This window comes from Carex rostrata, chromosome 27 (genome assembly GCF_964058835.1).
Source record: "Carex rostrata chromosome 27, lpCarRost1.2, whole genome shotgun sequence".
NCBI classification, from domain to species: domain Eukaryota; kingdom Viridiplantae; phylum Streptophyta; class Magnoliopsida; order Poales; family Cyperaceae; genus Carex; species Carex rostrata.
In genome coordinates this window covers 358,319-381,467 of record NC_135944.1, presented here as the reverse complement: position 1 = coordinate 381,467, position 23,149 = coordinate 358,319, and the positions used below count along the sequence as shown (strand labels likewise).

Sequence of the window (23,149 nt, the reverse complement as noted above, 5' to 3'; positions counted from 1 at the left end):
TACGTTACGAAAAAGCATGTTTTGTTTATCGATACAGCTGCTTTTTTTAAGGAGCAATACGCCAATACATTATACACCACAATTAGCTGTCAATCCTACAGAAGTATCAATATAAAGTTTTGAATGCTTTTAATAAAAAAAGATGTCATGATTGGACACTATGAATAAAATAGACAAACCTGTTAAATTTGTAAGAGAGAATAGATGAAAGAAAACAATTTTTATTATTGCAATTTAATTTTGAATTTTACATGTATCTCTATCTATGAAAAAAATTTAAAAACTAGCCGTTGTTATTAATTACAATTATCAACTACTAACCACTAACCTCTATCACCTAACTTATTTATTACAATACACTACTCCCTAGTAGCCGTTATTATTCAAAAAATAATAAGCAGCTACTATTTTCAACAAAACCTTAGTAGGTTGGGTTATTTTATTTGGCAAGTTGTTATTGTATTTGGTTTAGTTCAATGTGAAACAATATCAATCAAATCCCTATAACGCGAGAATTGCTAATTTGCAAACGTATTAAAATACAGACCAACCAGATCACGATTACCCAAACCCAAGTGCCAGCGTAATATATAAAAATCGATAATTTGTAATACTAATAGCTATTTAAATACTAAACCTTTATTTCATGAAAAACATTTTAGTTCATTTCCATTTTACAAAAAGTAGTTTTAGAAAATAGTGATATTTGAAAATAACTCAAAGTGGTATAGATTAATGTTCAGTCAAAAATCAAATCAAGGATATAAACAAATAAACAATATATAAACGTTGAATATCACATTTTTTAATAGAGGTCAGGTGCAAATAGGGTAGTTGATGCCATTACATAAGAAACTGATACAATAATGTAGGAACGGTGGTTGTAAACTCTTTAATTAATTCAATCTTGGTAGTTCCTACCCCTACCAAAGTTTTAAAAAAAAGTGTATAACATTTTTATACCTATAGAAATAGATAAGACAAAGTTGCATTGTAAATGTTGAATATAAACAAATAAACAATATTTAAGCATTGAATATCACATTTTCAAATAGAGGTCAGGTGTAGTTGATGCTATTACATAAGAAACTGATACAATAATGTAGGAACGGTAGTTGTAAACTCTTTAATTAATTCAATCTTAGTAGTTCCTACCCCTACCAAACTTTCAAAAAAACAAAAGTATATAACATTTTTATACCTATAGAAATAGATAAGACAAAGTTGCATTGTAAATGTTGAATATAAACAAATAAACAATATTTAAACGTTGAATATCACATTTTTAAATAGAGGTCAGGTGTAATTGATGCTATTATATAAGAAACTGATACAATAATGTAGGAACGGTGGTTGTAAACTCTTTAATTAATTCAATCTTAGTAGTTCCTACCCCTACCAAACTTTCAAAAAAAAAGTATATAAAATTTTTATACCTAAAGAAATAGATAAGACAAAGTTGTATTGTAAACGTTGAATATAAACAAATAAATAATATTTAAACATTGAATATCACATTTTTAAATAGAGGTCAGGTGTAGTTGATGCTATTACATAAGAAACTGATACAATAATGTAGGAATGGTGCATGGTTGTAAATTCTTTAATTAATTCAATCTTAGTAGTTGCTAACCCTGTCAAACTTTGAAAAAAAAAATATATAACATTTTTATACCTATAGAAATAGATAAGAAAAAGTTGCATTGTAAATGTTGAATATAAACAAATAAACAATATTTAAACGTTGAATATCACATTTTTAAATAGAGGTCAGGTGCAATTGATGCTATTATATAAGAAACTGATACAATAATGTAGGAACGGTGGTTGTAAACTCTTTAATTAATTCAATCTTGGTAGTTCCTACCCCTACCAAAGTTTTAAAAAAAAGTGTATAACATTTTTATACCTATAGAAATAGATAAGACAAAGTTGCATTGTAAATGTTGAATATAAACAAATAAACAATATTTAAGCATTGAATATCACATTTTCAAATAGAGGTCAGGTGTAGTTGATGCTATTACATAAGAAACTGATACAATAATGTAGGAACGGTGGTTGTAAACTCTTTAATTAATTCAATCTTAGTAGTTCCTACCCCTACCAAACTTTCAAAAAAACAAAAGTATATAACATTTTTATACCTATAGAAATAGATAAGACAAAGTTGCATTGTAAATGTTGAATATAAACAAATAAACAATATTTAAACGTTGAATATCACATTTTTAAATAGAGGTCAGGTGTAATTGATGCTATTATATAAGAAACTGATACAATAATGTAGGAACGGTGGTTGTAAACTCTTTAATTAATTCAATCTTGGTAGTTCCTACCCCTACCAAAGTTTTAAAAAAAAGTGTATAACATTTTTATACCTATAGAAATAGATAAGACAAAGTTGCATTGTAAATGTTGAATATAAACAAATAAACAATATTTAAGCATTGAATATCACATTTTCAAATAGAGGTCAGGTGTAGTTGATGCTATTACATAAGAAACTGATACAATAATGTAGGAACGGTGGTTGTAAACTCTTTAATTAATTCAATCTTAGTAGTTCCTACCCCTACCAAACTTTCAAAAAAACAAAAGTATATAACATTTTTATACCTATAGAAATAGATAAGACAAAGTTGCATTGTAAATGTTGAATATAAACAAATAAACAATATTTAAACGTTGAATATCACATTTTTAAATAGAGGTCAGGTGTAATTGATGCTATTATATAAGAAACTGATACAATAATGTAGGAACGGTGGTTGTAAACTCTTTAATTAATTCAATCTTAGTAGTTCCTACCCCTACCAAACTTTCAAAAAAAAAGTATATAAAATTTTTATACCTAAAGAAATAGATAAGACAAAGTTGTATTGTAAACGTTGAATATAAACAAATAAATAATATTTAAACATTGAATATCACATTTTTAAATAGAGGTCAGGTGTAGTTGATGCTATTACATAAGAAACTGATACAATAATGTAGGAATGGTGCATGGTTGTAAATTCTTTAATTAATTCAATCTTTGTAGTTGCTAACCCTGTCAAACTTTGAAAAAAAAAATATATAACATTTTTATAATAGATAAGACAAATTAATTAAAGTTACATTGTAACCACTATTCATATGCGTGCCAAAGAAGTAATGTAAATCATTTCTTTTGGTTTTGCATTCTTAATTAAATTTACAGTCATTTTCTATTTTAGTAACATATGAAATAGATTTACTGACATCAACAGGCCAATCCGACCCAATTTCGTCCTACTTAACCCAGCAAAAACATTATTTTCATTATATTTTTCATTTGTAGGTTTATAGCCTCATATGCCCCAAAACACAAAACACGCAATAATAAAAAAAAATGTTGAAATATTCCGAAGAAAATCCCATTTAAAACAAATAAACTTTAGTTTCTGATACAGAGCGAAATTAATTGGCTGGAGGAACAAAACCTAGGACGAAGAGAAAGAAGAAGAAATTTCTGACAGTGGCACCTAGGGCTGCAAACGAACCGAACCGAATCGAACCTGCCCTGATTCGAATTCGAATTCGAAATTATTTCGAACCGAACCCAGTTTGAAATTGAAATAGATTTCAAACCTAACAGATTAGTTCGAATTCGGTTCGGTATAATTCGAACTAGTTCGATTTGATTCGAAATTAATTCGAAATTGAGAGCAAAAATATTCAGATTTAGACCCAATACTGAATCCGAACCCAATAGAGAAGTCCAGAGAATCCGAACCCAATAGCAGAGTCCAGACCCGTTCGAGTAACTCTAACAAACACCTCCAGGCTCCTTTTATAAGCTGGAGAGCGGTTTTGACTGTGATCGGTTAGAACTGTGGGACTAACATTTTTCAAGTATGTATTGACCGGAATTTGAATAAATTGGGCCGTCGGGTAAATTTGGGCCGAAGTAAATTATTGTTAGTTAAAAGCTTCGGAGATGTTCAAATGGAAAAATAGAAGCAGCACCTCCTGTCTCTCATTGAACCCGACTAATGGGTCCCAGTTATCAGACCGATTCTGTCTGAATTTGAATCATGCTCTCCACGTTATTTTCAGTCATGGACATGGTTTATGGGAAACCTTCATGTATTGAGTCTATGGTTTATAGCACCGGGTATAGGCGATATAATGAAGCCTTCTCTCCCAAACCGTTAAGCAAAAGAGAACAAAACGTAAGGACACAGCTGGCGCCAGCAAATTCCTCCTTCAAATTCTAAAACCCTACTCTTTGGCTGCAAACGAATCGAACCAAAAAAAATTTCGAACCAAACTAATTCGAACCTGCCCTGGTTCGAATTCGAATTGAATTAATTTCGAATCGAACTGGTTTGAATTAATTTCGAACCGTATTACATTCGAATCGAATTTTTTTCGAACTTTTTCGAATCGAACTCGAATCGAATCACGAATCTCGAATTTTTTGTGCACCCCTAGTGGCACCAATTGGCTCAATTGGTGTAGAATTTAACCTTTCGATATCACGAGAGTTACTGGCCCAATTGGCTCGAGTCTTGAGAAAATAACCTATTAATTTAAGAGTGATGCTTCTATGGACCAAGGACCTATTTGTAAAATGAATACTCTTTTTATTTTCAAAGTTCAAAAAGTCGATCCGAACCGTTCATCTTGTTCTCCATATTAATATGTGCTTGGAGACCAAATTTTACATTTTTCTGAATTTTTTTACTATTTATCAAGATGGGTACAAAATTCAATGGTCTGAATTTTGTACCCATCTTAATAAATAGTAAAAAAATTCAGAAAAATGTAAAATTTGGTCTCCAAGCACATATTAATATGGAGAACAAGATGAACGGTTCGGATCGACTTTTTGAACTTTGAAAATAAAAAGGGTATTCATTTTACAAATAGGTCCTTGGTCCATAGAAGCCTTTGCCTTAATTTAATCTTTTAACTTTAAGACCAAATATAGTGTGAATTGCTTATACTAAAAAAAATATATATATATTTGACAAGCAAATAATTAATTTGTATATATTAGAAAAGAATCTGAAAGCTGTTTTTTTATACTCAAGAAAATATTAAATATTCCATTTTTATCTATCAAGTATACTTATTTTTATTAGAAAAAATGTTAAGTTTATTCTCAATCGTGTTTATTTTTATCATGCATGTAATATTTATTTATTTTGTGTAAAAATGAAATTTAAAATTTAGCTATATCAAAGTTTTTATTTGATTCCAATTCTTATAAACTTGTATTGTGTTATAAAAATGGGTTATATAAATATTATGACTTTAAATTTTTTCATTCAGCCATAAAATATAATATTGTCATAAATATTGTGCTGACAAGATTTGATATGAAAGTAATATACTAGCTAGAGTACAGCAATCTGAAATGAAAACAATTAAGAAAAATGTTATTTTAAAGATTTATATAATAAATTACAAAGAAGCTAGTCTGGTGCACCAATCTTATAATTGAAAAGAAAATGTATAATTTATTGTATGGATTATTTATGTAATGAATTTTGTTCAAATTAAGCTTGCTCTATGCACTTAATACTAATGTAATTGACATTTGAGTAAGGTAAACGATAGCAGCTAAATATCAAATTCGTTTTTTTTAAAAAAAAAAAAAGCAGCTGAATCGATTGATTCACTGGTACGATCAATAAACCATGCATGGAACCGAACTTTTACTGGATTAATATCTGGTCAAGTTCTGATAATTAGTTTTCGAGGCTTCCTTCTGACAGCCATTAGGTTGCCTGATAAAAACGTACTTGTTAGGAATATCCAGTGCTATATATAACCTATATATATATTAGCTTGTTTTCCCTGGATACAGCTTCAATTATTTTTGATGAATAACAATTTTGGCCAATCTTATAATAAAGAGTGAATTTTGCTGAACAAAGGTAATTCGGAAGGAAGCGTCTAATTGTCCACAGCCTTTTGTCCACCATTTGTCCACAGCTTTGACTTGCGCGAATACTGTAAAATTACTTCTACATGCTGTATAATTATACAATATATCACATAAAATATATCAGTTAATCACAAAACATCCAACAACTATTTGAAGTGGTCCCGTGATAGTTAGAAAAAGATTGCAACTTGCACAACATGACAAAATAAATGTACTTTCAAACTGTACTTTCGGAAATTACAGTTATAGGAAGTTATTGGCAGTTAGAGTTAGTTATTAGCAGTTATTAGCGGTTATTGGCAGTTAGAGTTAATTATTAGCGTCCGCACTGGGTTGAATCTTGTATACTGTAAAATTAAATCTTGTATACTGTAAAATTAAATTAGCAGAACTGTAAAATTGAATCTTGTATACAGTAGAATTTTCAATTGAATCTTGTATACTGTAAAATTTCTAAAACTAAACCATAAAATAATACCATCTATACTGTAAGATAAAATGTAACAAATGCTACATTTCAGTTTAAACTACAACCTACAAAGAATCATGTATACTGTAAAATTGCAAAATATAAACAATAAAATAATACCATGTATACTCTAAAATTGCTAAATCTATACATACATCCATTATCACACAAAAAATCCGTTTACCACAAAACAACATATGTTCATAGGAGTGCCTGTAATATGAAACATTTCAATATGCACCAATACTGTAAAATTCATCATTCAATGCTGTAACATAAATAACAAATCCTACAAAAAACGTACTTCACATTTTCAAACATCCAGAAACTTTCATAACAGTTCGATATCCTGTAAAATGAGACATATATATTGTAATTCATATATATATGTACTGTAAAAGACAGAGAATACAAAACCATACGAAATTACAACATACGACTAATATTCAAATAAAAATTCAGTCAAAATGATAAATCTGTTACTGCATACAATGAAAAAAACAAATTCAATAGAAAAACTGTAAAAATGACAAGATGAATACTGTAAAATTAACGGGGCAATACTGTAAAATTAACAAATCAATACTCCATATCGCCTCTCTATCATCTATTTCCTCAAGATTTCCACAAGATGAATACTGTAAAATAACAAGATGAATACTGTAAAATTAACGGGGCAATACAGTAAAATTAATAGATCAATACTCCATATCGCCTCTCTATCATCTCTTTCCTCCAGATTTCATTTGAAATGCTAGATCTGTTACTGCATACAACGAAAACAATAAATTCAACAGAAATAACTTACTAGATTTGAATTTTGCCGTGCTCTTCAAGAAAAACAACTTCTATTCGATCGCGCTCCACGATTGAAGGTTCCATTGCAATCATGTATAAAAAACGAGATCGAGTCAGTAATCTCAATTAAAATCGATATTGTAAAGGAAAAATGAATCAGAGAAGGTAAATACAAAAAAATAACAATTACGATTTCGTGCTGCTTTTGAGAGGAGAGAAATTTTTAATGAAACTTATTAGGTTTTATAGAAGCTGTGGCTTTGAGAAAGGAGATTTGAGAAATTAATCAGAGTCACAAATCATATAAAAAAAAATTTGATTTCGTAAATGAAAAAGAGACAATGGCTGTCGGAGATTCATTTCTCAACGAATGAACCTTTTTATGAGATTCATTTCTCTTCCCAGACAAAATTTGTTAGTTAACGATGGCTTTTTATCGAAGACAATGCCTTTATTCGAAAATCTCTTCCCTCTTTAACAAAACGATGGCTGTCGAAGAGATCTGGAAGTCAATCGCGAATGGAGAATGAAATGAATCTGGCGTCGCGCGAAAGAGGAAGGCAATAACCAAATGCGGAGAAAATCATATCGGATTTGGAAATATCGGAAATGAAATTCAAAAAAAGGAAGGTTTCGTCGTCCGTCGGTGTATAAATAGGCTGTTATAAAGTGGATAGCGGAGACAGAAGACAGTTAAATCAGAAATGGATAGTGTAGTGGACAGATGGTGGACAAAACTCAGTGGACAAAAACCTTTTCTCAATTCGGAATTGGTAAGAGTCTTGGTATATATATTCATTAATTTCACTGAGTATTTTAACTGCATGCCTTCTGTAATAATTACGAGGCTCATGCAAAACTCTTAATTAGGTCTCTTTGTGCTCATGCTGTTTTCTTCCGTAATGAAAGTGTTAATTTACGGGGTTTCGAACACATGTTCTGACTTCTGACTTGTACATGCTGCAAGTGTTTTGAATGCTTTGAATATAATAAGTATCAAATGCTTTTAATATAATGTTTGTTTTTTCGATACAGCTGGTTTTTTGTAGGTTCAAAAGACCAATAACAGCTGTCAATCTTACTGAAGTATCAATTTAATGTATTGACAGCTTTAAATAAAGGAAAATTTCATGTATATATATCTTTCAAAAACTAAACAAATACGTATTTGTCCTTCTAAAATTAACAATAATATATTTTCCATTCTAAATTATAATAAATCACATATTAATTATGAGTCCGGCTAGTATGCATCGGTGGCATGTGACACACATTTAATTTCAAAACCTTTTGGATAGACTTCAAACGACAAATATAATCCGTTCAAACTGGCCTAATTCATTAGTGATGCGTTTACATGAAAAAAAAATACTTTTAATATTTTAGTATCAAGTCAAATTTTAAAAAACTGATTAAAATTTAATGTATTAAATTTAAATTAATCAAACTCTACATTTGACCAATTGACTTGATATTAACTAAATTAATAATTATTATTTTTGCATGTAAACACGTCATTCATGAAGTAGATCGGTTTGACCGGTCATGAATTCGTCCTTTGAATGACATGAATTAGATTCAATTATCACTGACAGTTATTTACAGATAATACAGATCACGATATGGACAAATTTTAGTCGCTGAATGTCATATTTATTTTCATATATATGAAAACAAATTTGTAATGTAATAACATTTTTTTATGCGTTCCGGTATCAATTTCACAGAACCTCATCCCGACAGTGCAGAATATTCTCTCGTCACCGGCTATGGCACTTCCGATCACATACCTGGGCCTTCCACTTTCAATCAAAAAATTGCGCATATTAGACTTTCAACCAATGGTGCAGGCGGTCCGGAGAAGAATGGAAGGTGTTGGAAATCAAATTTCCTGTCATACGGTGGGAGAGTGACCTTGGTAAAAGTGGTCCTATCAGCTATACCAATTCATTATATGCAAGCTACAAGGTTACCGAAAAGAGTCGTCAGGCAAATTGACAAAATGAGAAGACAATTCTTATGGCGAGGGAATTCACCATGCAAAGGCATAAATTGCTTGATTAACTGGGATACCATGTGCACACCCAAATGCAATGGTGGAATGGGAGTGATATCCCTAGATGGCCAAAATCAGGCACTCTTAACTAAATGGCTATGGAGACTGCAAAGTGATCAAGAAGGACTCTGGGCATCCACGCTCCGACAATTGTACAACATCACTGAATTCACACAGCTGGGTGAATCCACTGAACGAACTAGTTTCCTAAAAGAATTAGCTTTGCTAGTTCCATTCTTTGATTCCTCGGTTAAACTAGATGCTTCCACCCAAACATTTCAATGGAGATGGACGACATCCAAGAATTTCACATGTTCTTCAGCCTATTGGATGATGAATGACTCGGGGGTGCGATCGGTTTACCATCGGGTCCTCTGGAAACTAAGGGTGCCAATGAAAGTTCGTGTTTTCCTTTGGCTGCTAATGAAGGACAAAATCCTAACTCTGGAGGTTCTTGCCATGAGGGGATGCGCGGTAACTCAGGGATGCTCGCTGTGCAACAACGGCCTTAGTGAGACGTCAGAGCACTTAATGAGAACATGTCCGTATGCATGCAAATTCTGGTGGGGTTTATGCGTACAACAAAACCTCCCGATAACAGCAGGTAGCTCCCACATTGATATCTGGTGGGATGGAAGAGTCCAACTGTCGGGGCAGAGCAAAGAAAGATGGGATGTGACATGGGCAGCAGGCTCATGGGCACTATGGAAGGAAAGAAACAGAAGGACCTTCACCCAAAAGAGAAAGTCTGAGGATATTTTGATTAATGATGCATCGACAGACATACATAATTGGCTATTATTTAGTTAAAGGCAAAAGCGAGAGGGGAGGCATGGACATTTTGGGAGCCTTTTTATGTTTTTTGTCCGAGCTGTTTAATAGTTGACAGGATTTTGTAAGTATTTTTAGCGATACATGAATCACTTGATCCGTGGAACAATCATGTACAATCTTTCTAGCATCAATACATCTTAGTGGAAATTCCCACTAACCTTCAAAAAAAAAAAACATTTTTTTATGCGTGCATATCGACTATATATTGTATTGTTTTTTTATATTTGCAATCATTATATATTAAAAAAAAGCGGAGACATACAAATCGATGCAAGAAAAATAAAAAATCATTTCAACTAAGAGTCAGTACTTAAATTATTACAACAAAATTAAAAAAATCGGCTGGATACAAGCTAAAAATCACTTTCTGGAGAAAATTGCCTGCAGTTTGCACCTGTACTTGCATCCGGATGCGGCTAGGAGTGCGAGGTCCGCATCAACACGACATATGTTCGTACTCTCTCCATGTTTATATGGAAATCATGTTGAACAATTTGGACATATTGTTTGAATTTTGTAAATAGATATATATATATCAACCCATAGCACAGACTGTTCCAAGTTTTGCTAATAACTCTAGAGTCACTATAATGATAATACGACACTAATTTTATTAAGTAGTTGTGGTTAGTTTAATTATTTCGTTTTTTATTATCTAAATATATATATATATCTTAAAATAAAAATTAATTTTTGAATTAAATGAAACCAAGTACATCAAACAACCAAACGTTTAATTTACTCAAATTAATTAAATAACACAAATTAACTGAACCATTTTGAAAACCAACATGAAGAATCATAAACTTGGACACAAATTTAAAAATAAATTGCAAATTTGTGTCCATATATAATTAATAGGCAAGAGAAAAAAAATATTCCACGAAGTATATCACTGTTGTCGTCGTTGCTTGCTACTCAATAAGTGATACCAGAATTACGAAATTTCTCTTTAGTGATCTCGTCTAACTTGATAGCCATCTCAGTCGTCATGTGATTTTGCCAATCCCCCACAACAGCCTTTCTGAAGTAGTAATAATTTTTTGCATTACCTGTTCCAGTTTTGTTTACATCGAGATCTTTGAGCTTATTGAAGCTACAAAATTCGACGATCTCTTTAACCTGGCCATGTTTCATCTCCTCCTCAGAGAATGGACATCCAATGAAATTTGCTAATCTCACCACACCATCTACTGGGTCATTCATCAAATCCTCGTACTTAAGGAATAAAATTTTGTCTGGAGAGTACAACCTCATCAGTTTATAATATTCAAGCACATGATCCCAAATAGGTCCAAATTAACATCATTCGACCCTCACAAAATAAATCAAAGGCTCGAGTAAAAGGAAATGATTCCTTCAACCATTCAAATTTTATGACCATGTGCCAAACGGAAACCAGGACATCTTTTGGCTCTCGACAGATATAAACGATTGGACATTTTGATGTCTTGATACTCTCTGGGAGCATTGAGAATGCCAAATGAGTTCCAAGAACTCTAGGAGAAGGAAGGGTTTCAAGATATTGTTCATCTCGCGCGGCATAGTAATATTCAATGAATGGAACACAATCATGAGGATTGAGTTTAAGCAAAGGGTGAGACGAGAAATCATACTTGTTTCGGTGCATTATAGTGAAAGTGAGGGCCTTGAGCCAAGTGGTACTGGACTTTGGAAAACTTGCCACAATTACATCACTTGGACGAGGCTGGAAAGCCTCCTCCATCGCCATAATGCCAGGAAGGACCTCCTCAGATTGCCAAAAACCTTTGTAATTTCGCATCGGAGACTCGTGCCACCGTTCTTCTTTTGGGAGTGTAAGAATTAGCTCTTTGTATTTACTATCCACTTCATCAATATTTGGTAAAGCCTTAAAGGATGGACGAGACCTTAGTATCGATTCTTCTCCATTTTCATCCTTATGCGGATTGGAATTGGAAATGAAAGTGGAATTAGTGTTAAGTGAAGAATCGGCCATGGGGATTAGGGTAGCTGTTGTTTTTTAGCCTAGCTAGTTTCAAATGAATTTTCTTTATGATAGCATCAACCCACTCATACACTTATATACGTACGTACGGTTCTTTTATTAGTAGTTCTGATTTCTGAAGGAAACGACAGATTGGACAAAATTATATTATTAATTGGTGGATCTGTTTCCATTTTCGACTTCCGGATCAAGAAGAACCTTATTTGATAAAATGTTATACGTCCATATGTGGACTTAATTTGATCCATCAGTCTCACAGGCTTCAGTTACAGTTTAATCTCTTACTCCACTTATATATGGATCGACGTTCTTCGATTCTTTCACAACTCTCACATATATCAAATATGTGCTCTTTTAATAAATATCTATATTGTTTTCATGGATATTCAAAATTTAATGTTATAAATTCAATTTTATTGAATGTTATAGATATAAAAATCGTCAACACATGCTTGCTTGCACAGAAATGTTTACAGAACCTTAATTATGTGATAAAATGAATAAAATAGACAAGCCAACAGTAGGTTGAGTTGTTTTATTTAGTATGCTGTTAGTAAATTTGCGGTCGGTGAAGTTGGTTTCAGAACAATGTCAATCAAATCCATATAATGTAAAAAATAACTAGATCTGATGAAATCTGACAAATCTCACCTGATTTTCTATCCGCACAATTCTTTACTTGCTGCTGACCTGTCGTTGATCTAAATCATTATATATTTAATGGCTTCTCTAGGACTCCCGGTATATAATATTAAACGAAGCTGTTTGTATTTGGGCAAATTAGTGAGAGTCCCTCGATTGGCATGTGCAAGAATATTCATTCAATGCAGCAAAGCTAATATGATGTTTAGGCAGCTCATGATCAATGACAGCAAAAATGGCTGTATCAGAATATTGTCTAGTCAGCAATTTTATTTTAAGGATAATTTCTTGGGCACCCATATAAACTTGTTAAATAACCAATTTCTCCATGAAAACACCATAATATCTAAAATCCCCATAAAAATTTGATATTCCTTTTTCTATCCCCATTTTTTATTTGGGAAAAGATTTATTTCCCCCGGTCGTTATCCCCCATTATTCCCCCATGATCCTCAATAACTGTCAAACTCAAATTGTGGTTAACTGATCTAATTTTCTCCATTTGCCTTCCCTCTCCTTCCTCTCCATTTAACCCCATCTCTCTTCCGATATCTCCTTTCTTCTTTGCGAAAACAAAAATCACACCTCTATTTCATCCCTCCCAGTTTCCAAATTCATTCTGTCGCCGTTGATGGCCGGAACCATCCGTACATCCTAGCTCTCTCTCGTGCTGATGCGCCACCTCTTGACCTTCCTTCCAGGCCTCGAAGTCGGTCCCTTGTCAGACGACCAAAACACTTCTCGACTCGTCGAATCCTACTGGTTCGATCTCCTCCAACACCTCATCTCCTCTCCTTTGTTCGTGGTCCCCTCACTAGTGGAGAACGTACAATTAGTGTCGCCTCAAAAAACCGACACTAATACTTTAGTATCGGTTGATTACAAAAAGCCGACACTAATACAATTAGTGTCGGCTGTTTATAAATAGCTGACACTAATAATTAATAATTAGTGTCGGCTTTTTAGAAATAGCCAACACTACTGGAAAAAATAGAATCAGGATCGGTTATATACGCATATTAGTATCGGTTCACAACCGATCCTGATCAGGGCGATACAGATACCAAACAAATCTGTATCGGTTTTACAACCGATCCTAATAGTCACTAGCTGGATCGGTTCTAAGCTCAGAACCGATCCAGATAGGAATTATATCAAGATCGGTTCTTATCTCACAACCGATCTTGATTACTTGTTATCTGCATCGGTTGTTAGATAAGGACCGATCCAGATAATAGGTCATCAAGATCGGTTGTATTGTACAACCGATCTTGATATATATTTTAAATTAGATTTTTTTTAAATACCAAAAAAAATTATCTGGATCGATTTATATGTAAAAACCGATCCAGATTGTTACCTATCAGGATCGGTTCTTATATAACAACCGATCCTGATAGATATTTTGCCTTTTTAAAAAAAAATGATATCTGGATCGGTTTCTTACATAAGAACCGATCCTAATGCTTTATTGAAATTTAAAAAAATATTTTTTATTAAATGACCAACTTTCATATTTATTTAGCTGGCCAAAATGCTAATTTATCACAAATCCTAAATTATCAACAAAACACATTGTAATTTAATTATCAATAAAACACATCCTAAATTAATTATATATCATACACATCCTAACTTATTACAAAAAATTCGGATAACACATCCTAAATTGTTGTATTTCATCTTGACTTTATCTCATTTAGCAAAATTTGTACCCACATTAGGCGAAATTCAGCCAAGCGTTGTGTCGTATGTTTAGTGGGAATATCCTGCATTTTTAGAATTTAGAAGAGCATATACAATTAAATTTTGTATTTTATTGTATTTGAAGCAACAATGCTTATTTTTGGAAAATTTATAAATGTATATATACCTTTAATTGCAGGAAAACATCAAGGAATTCCTTTATTATGTCTTGCATGAGCAACATGGTATAATATGCACATTCCCAGCCGGCTGGTTGTTGTGGGCACTATGTAACAAGTTTCAAAAAAATAGAATCAGGATCATTACGAGCATACAAATGGCTTATATGTATATTCACATATGTGTGCAATAGAAACTATTACCTTGCAATCGGTATGAACCGTTAAAGAAGTACACATTTTCCTCATGAAGACACTGTTGAAATATGAAGACATTAATTGGACAATCAGTACTAACGAGACATATTTAAAATGATAATATAATAATAAGATCATTAGCATTATAAACAGACGTAAATTTTAGGAAGACACTTACTCCTCGACAGCAGCAGTGAACATTAGCATTTTTTTACACTTCTTATCGGAATCGTACACGTACAATGCACGTTCTCTTGGCATAAGCACGGCCAATATCCAATGATTTCTGCATGTTAGGTTTATAGCATGTCATATTCTATAATTTATCTGAATTGAGAGAAATATAATAAAATTACAATATATATAACACTAACATCTGATGATAAGGGATGAATATCAATCTCTTGTCCCGATTTTCTTTGATTGCTTTCCCTATGTATTGAAGAACACGTCCTCGGTCTTCATTCATCAGGGTGGCATTTGTTTGACTGGGATCCATGAAACCAACCTGCTCATCGGGGAATTCCTCCTTGATGAATTTGTGCCAATACCTACAAAATAAAGATACATGTGATCTCAATTTTGTGAAATATGAAGTAAAAGGTCATACATTATGCAATTATTACGAATATTAACTCACAACTGGGTACAGTGAGCCACTCTCTAGGTGTAAGCAAGGCTGCATAATCATCTGCAAAGACGCATATGGAGTCATCTGAGCATAAAAGATTAGCTGGCGGATCGATTCTGATTGGACTGCCATCTAGCTCCAAAAACCGATCACGAATCTGCTTGAATGTCCGTCCCAGCTTGTCAATTTTGTATGAAACTTCAGTCCTGTTCTACGATGTCAATACTGCATGTCGGTCAATTTTTACGATTTTTGAAGGTGTTTTTCTATGTTAAGCAGATATGCAAAGTTGAGCTCAGAATGAAATATTCAGCAGTTCGGGTAATTTTTGAGAGCTGATATCTCACGATCTATTCGGGGATTTTGTATGAAACTTCACAGTCCTGTTCTATGATGTCAAGACTGCATGTCGGTCAATTTTCACGATTTTTGAAGGTGTTTTTCTATGTAAGCAGATGTGCAAAGTTGGGCTCAGAATGAAATATTCAGCAGTTCGGGCAATTTTTGAGAGCCGATATCTCACAATCTATTCGGAGATTTTGTATGAAACTTCACAGTCCTGTTCTACGATGTCAAGACTGTATGTCGGTCAATTTTGACAATTTTTGAAGGTATTTTTCTATGTTAAGCAGATGTGCAAAGTTGGGCTCAGAATGAAATATTCAGCAGTTCGGGTAATTTTTGAGAGCTGATATCTCACGATCTATTCGGAGATTTTCTATGAAACTTCATAGTCCTGTTCTACGATGTCAAGACTACATGTCGGTCAATTTTCACGATTTTTGAAAGTGTTTTGCTATGTTAACCAGATATGCAAATTTGATTTGCAAAAAAAGCAAAAGAAAAAAAAAATTCTCGGACCTCCGATAAATTAGGCGGTTCTGAGGACAAAAAAAAAAAAAAAAAAAAAATCTCGGACCGCCCGGAAAATATGCGGTTTGGAATAAAAATTCCGGACCGCCGAATTTTGAGACGGTTTGGGCATTTTTAAAATTTTTCCAAAAATCTGGTTATTATTAATAATTTGTTTTTCTTTTTGGGTATTTTTAAAAATGTCGGTCCTTACAGCGTTGTTTGCTATTTTTAATATATTATGTATAACCTTTTAAATTTAAAATTTTAATTTCAAATATGTATATTTTATTTTAGAAAATTTATTAGAAAATAAATTTTACAAAAAATCTAATTCTATAACCGTCTAAAAAAAGCAAGGCCATGCAGAATTTTGTGCAGCTTCTGTGCATCTACACGGAGAGCCGCATAAACTCTGTCAGGACCGAATTTTAATTAGAATTTTGCGATTTCAATTGAAATTTTTTAGTAAATTTTAACCAACCTAATAACTGAAAAATAAGCAATTATGGCGGTAAAAATTTAATAGTTTTGTGCTTTTGAAATCAAAATTTTAAGAAAATAATAAAGAAAAATCCAAAAAAAAAATCAACAAAAAAATCATCAATTAATTTCTAATTCTCTAGATACTGAAAGATCTAATCCTTCGACATAGGAAGGCTCTGAATTCATTTGTTGGGTAATCATAAAGGAGAAATAATCACGTCTTTTCAAAAAATCAAACAATTACATCTCATATAGGAATCAAACACTTACATCTCGGGAAAGGAGAGAAACATGCCCCACCTTAACCTATGAACTATCCTATGCCAAAGCCAACTCATAAAACATAATCATAAGTACGGAATTTAATACCAAATTCCATAACATTGGCCATGAAATGCTCAAGTGCAAAGAGCCGTCTCCGTGAGCACGAGACAAGTCTTCAATGGCAAGAAGCCCTTCTCGCCGTTATGTCGTATGGTTATGGATCAAGTCTTCCAGAACAATAAGATGTGGCCCTTGAGAAATCATCTTCAAAATTTCTAATGGATTTATCTTCTTAGTTCTTTAATGGTGGAAGAAATAAGAAGTCACTAAAAATCTGAGTTGTGTTGTTACAACATTGTATCTTGTGTCTTGAAGATTCATCCTTATATAGAGGCACACTACTAGATCATACGTGAGCTGCACGTATTATCTGGATAGACATGCAGTTTCTCGAATTAATTACAAATATCATAATCAGTCCATCAATAATTTGATCCTTGTCTATATTTATGGATCGATCACAACCTATTGAATGCATATATATAGATTGTCTAATATCTTAATTACATTTTAAATCACTTAATTGTGAAAATTATATATAACAATATACAATTCATAATTATATTATATATGCTCAACGTTATATATATATATGATCCAACAGCCAAAACTGCTCCCAAACTGCTCCGTTAAAATCTTTACCCCCAACATCAATCATATATACAGGTCATCTCTCATCATCACACAATGATTTGAATTTGCAAAAATGATTAATTCAAATTAAAAAAGCCAGTCGCAACAGTGCAACACCCGTAAGGTCGTAGTCGTTGGCTACTTGTTTGTATTATCGGATTATGCATGAATATATTTTTTTATGGCTAAAATAACAAGCTGGCTCTATGAAATAGTTATAATCCCTACCATTTGTGTTTAGCAGTTATTCAGTTATTAAAGTTATCTTCGTTATTAATTATAAGGCATGCAGCAAAAGTGTTTTTATTTTTTTATTTTTTTTTTATGATTAGCGGCGAATTGCCGCCATCAGATATATTGATACTAAAAAAAAGTATATTTACAAAATCATATTGACCAAATGACCTCACAAAAACAAGGAAATAAGAAAACCCAAGAACTCATCATGTCCTGTCTTGGTTCCAATTCAACTATAAGAAATTGCCGCCAGCAATGTGTAGCATTGTCCTCCCGTATTAAACGGCTGAGACATTTTCCTCATTTCTCGAGCCTTACCAATCCTGCTGGGACCAAAAAAGAATTTCAAGTGTCGTATCATGGATCAACAATCGTACACACTTGCTTTTATGAGAGAATAATCTTCTATTCCTCTCTCTCCGTAACGTCCATAGTCCCGCCATCCAAATTATATTTCTACGTGCTCTGCCCTTCTTTGATAGGTCCGGGATTGTCCATTCCCAATCCGTATGCGTATTAATTAATCACACTTTGAAAAGGAATGTTGTAATGTCTAATGTGCTAACAAACCTCTCCAATAATGACTGTGCATTAATGCATTCTCACATAATGTGGTCCCTTGTTTCCGTGATATTCATGTTGTAGAGGTGGCAACCATTTTGTACCGAACATCTCAAAAATGAATCATCTCCGGATTCTCATTTTTACAAGGACTCGGTAGTTTCCACATATATATATATATATATATTTGTAATCTATGGAGATGATTCATTTTTGGTGAATTAAGTACCTTGTAGGCAGAGTTGCAAGTGAAAAGATCATTTCTGGACCAATTTTATTGGATCCTGGCCACTATCTCTGTCGGCTGAGCAGGAGTTGGGATCGATCGATAAAGATTTGAGGAAGAAATTAAGTTGGATGCCATCGTGACTCCATGCAACCTATTAATTTATTGTTGAGGCCCATATATAATCCCGTAGATTTGGTTTCCATCTCCCAGCAGTCCAGCACCACTTAACTAGTAACGTCTCATTCTGTACCGTCAAGTCGATGACCCCCATGTAGGGGTGATTAATGAGCGAGCATGAGCGAGTTAGGGTATGCTCATGCTCGCTCATTAAGTAAATGAGCGAGTTGTTAATGAGCGAGTTTAAATGAGCGGATAAATGAGCGAGTTGTAAATGAGCGAGCTTTTAATGAGCGAGTTATGAGCGGCTCACGAATTATGAGCGATTTACTCACCCCTACCCCCATGCCCCCATTTTCCTGATCAAGTGTGCAAATTAATGGTCTCCCATCATAGATCATAGTCGTAAACGAGTCGATCGAGCTAAAAAAATTTATCAGATAATCCAGCTAAATTAATAAAGTTTAAAAACAACGTGTAAATGTAACAACACAAATTATTCGAGATAAATCGAGTCAATTAGGGGCCCAGTTCAGCTAATTCGTTTGTGATGTGCGTCACATATGGACTAAAGATTTTATCAATTTGGTGTTATATATGAGTGTTGTATATTTACTCCGAGCTAATTAAGAAAGAAATTCATAAAAAAAAAATTTAGCAAGATTCATCCTAATTTCATACAGTGTCGAATTCAGTAGGAATTGGAAGGGGGTTAAGAAAATGGGGTTTAAAATATAGCTAGTTAGGTTCAAACACATTAGCTAATTGGGTACTGAAAAAAAAAAACGTTAACAATTAATGCTCTGACTTCTAATTTTCAATATTTTAATTTCTAATTCGAATTACCAATTAGAATTCAAAAATTTATTTATTCTAGATTTAACACTAATTACAAATCAAAATTCTAAGTGGAGGGAGAAGTTAGTCCTCCTATTCCAACCAGTTGAAGGTTTTTTTTTGGGTAAATTTCGTTGGAGTTCACTAAACTTTGTCATTTGTCACAATTAGTCACTCAAATTTTATTTGTCCCAATTATAAGCCATTGAACTTTTTATTTGTTCTAATCAAGTCACTCTATAACTTTTTATGTCCAAATTACCAACATAATATGCCCATTTTGTTCAAAATACTAACGGAATGAGTATATCTTGTTCAAAATACTAACATAATGAGTATATTCCGTCCAAAATACTAACAAAATGAGTATATATATTCCGTTCAAAATACTAACAGAATGAGAATATTCCATTAGCATTTTGGACAAAAAAGTTATAGAGTGACTTAATTGGGGTAAATTAAAAGTTCAATGACTTAGTTCGGACAAATGAAATTTGAGTGACCAATTCGTGACAAAAGACAGAGTTTAGTGACCTTCGGCAGAATTTACCCCTTTCTTTGTTGTGTTGTTTGAATGAGAGTGTGTGATGATGTTGTGATGTTGTAATGTAGAATGATGGATGTAATTTTATTTTTATTAATGAAAAATTATATTTGACAGTCGTTGTCAAATTTAAAAAAAAAGAGAGAGGAGAGAGAGGGTAACACGAGAGAAGAGAGGCACACGAGCGATCATCAGATTAGAAAACTGAATACACAATATTTTTATTTAAGGACACCTCCATTAAAATTGAAAGGGTATTTTTGATAATTTAATTTTATAATTACTAAATAAAAAATTAAATAAATAAAAGGGGATAAAAAAACATATTGAATATTATAGTGTTTTCATGAGAAAATTGGTTGTTTTGAATATTTAAAAAGTTACAATTATTTGTAAAAAAAATTTATATATAAAGGTACAAGTCTAATTCTCTTAATTTCAGTGACTATAAAATATTCTTATTCGAGTTTCAAATATATAAATTTTTACATAAATAATATTGTTAATTTTATTTTGCACACAACATATTGAAATTTCAAGAAGAAATAATACATAGTACTTCAACATTGTACACCAATAAGTTATCATGAGATAGCAAAAGTTGATTCTTCTAATTAATTTTGGAGTTAGTTCAATTTCCATATCAGCCCAACTGTATAGCTCGCTAAATGCCATTTATAGGATTTTTTTTTTTTTAGCTACTCTTACTGTTCGTCGCGCGTGAAGTGCCCACCACAACTACATATCTACACGTTTGTACTGTACTACTGTACTGAGATAAATGATAAATTGGCTATTACTGATACGCCACGGGAACCTGTATTTCCTGTATTGTGCTACTGTACTTGATAAATTGACTATTGATGATGTATACGCCACGCGAAGCTCTATTTCCTGCGGCCATTTTTATTAATATTCCTAAAAAAAATGAAAATTTTAAAAATAACCCTGTGTACCATTTTTTTTTATTTCTGTCCTGACCGCTAGACCCTGGGGCGCCCCATAAGGCTAGTGAGGCGCCAGCCCCCGGGCGCCCCACGGTTCTTCTATTTATTTTTTTATTTTTTTTAGATATCTTAGTATTTTGATTTAAATAATGTTGTGAAGAAAAAATTTTCTTGTTTAGAGTGTATGCCAAAAAATAAGACAATAGTTGTATTTTTTTTTAACAACTTGTTGATCTCTTTTTTTTCAATTTTTATAATATATGTATAATATATACATATATACACATACACATATATACACATACACACACATACACATATACACACACACACATACACGTATATACACATATATACACATACACAGACATACACATATATACACACACATACACATATACATATACACACATACACATATACATATATACATATATACATGAGATATGCTAATGTGCTTTCGGTAGCATATGGGCCGAAATACACACGGTCCAAATTTGAAATTTCAAAATCCAAACGGTCGATCCGAACCGTTCATCTTCTTCTCCATATTAATATCTGCTTGGAGACCAAATTTTACAATTTTCTGAATTTTTTTACTATTTATTAAGCCACTTTGAAAATCGCTAATCCAACGGTTTTACTGTTTTGTGCAGCCACCGTTGGATCAACAATTTTGTAAAATACTTAATAAATAGTAAAAAAAATTCAGAAAAATTTAAAATTTGGTCTCCAAGCAGATATTAATATGGAGAAGAAGATGAACGGTTCGGATTGACTATTTGGATTTTGAAATTTCAAATTTGGACCGTGTGTATTTCGGCCCATATGCTACCGAAAGCACATTAGCATATCTCATGTATATATGTATATATGTATATGTGTATGTGTGTATATGTATATGTATATGTGTATGTGTGTGTATATATGTGTATGTCTGTGTATGTGTATATATGTGTATATACGTGTATGTGTGTGTGTGTATATGTGTATGTGTGTGTATGTGTATATATGTGTATGTGTATATATGTGTATATGTGTATATATTATACATATATTATAAAAATTGAAAAAAAAGAGATCAACAAGTTGTTAAAAAAAAATACAACTATTGTCTTATTTTTTGGCATACACTCTAAACAAGAAAATTTTTTCTTCACAACATTATTTAAATCAAAATACTAAGATATCTAAAAAAAATAAAAAAATAAATAGAAGAACCGTGGGGCGCCCGGGGGCTGGCGCCTCACTAGCCTTATGGGGTGCCCCAGGGTCTAGCGGTCAGGACAGAAATAAAAAAAAATGGTACACTGAGGCTGTTGCACGTGAGGTTGTGCGATACCGGCCACCAGCCACAACGGTACCACACATAGCTGGGGAGGCGTTCCAGCTAACTGACTGGTACACCATCCCAAAGGGTACCATTGTGTTTCCTTCACTATACGACTCATCCTTACAGGGTTTCCCTGAACCGGGCCGGTTTGACCCGGACCGGTTCTCTGAAGACAGGCAGGAGGATCGCATGTACAAGCAATTTTACCTAGCTTTTGGTGCCGGGGCCCACCAGTGTCCGGGACAGAGATATGCAATCAGCCAACTGGTGCTGTTCATCGTGCTGTTTGTGTCATTGATTGATTTCAAGCGTGAAAACACAGACGGCCGTGACGAGCTGATGTACATGCCGACGATTGTGCCAAAGGATGGGTGCACGGTTTATCTGTCCCAGCGGTGTGCCAAGTTCCCTTCATTCTAAGCTTTCGTCTTCTCTGTCTCTGTCTTAAATAATTTTGTTGTCGTTGTTTACTAGTAAGGGGACGTTCTTCTCGTTAAGTGAATGGAAATGCAGATGCCATTTCCTATATATTATGATATGGTGATGCCGAGAAACTCAAATTCATTCATGCAATTTGTTTACGTGTCCATAATTTGTCACTTTTCTGTCAACTTTACCTTTAAAACTATTTTGTACCGTAATTTGAAAG

The 23,149-nt window shown here is 32.9% G+C and overlaps 1 pseudogene; it reads right to left on the bottom strand.

The window, feature by feature from the left end:
- Positions 1-10,968: 10,968 nt before the first annotated feature.
- Positions 10,969-11,932, bottom strand: LOC144545289 (cytosolic sulfotransferase 5 pseudogene; annotated as a pseudogene).
- Positions 11,933-23,149: the final 11,217 nt, after the last annotated feature.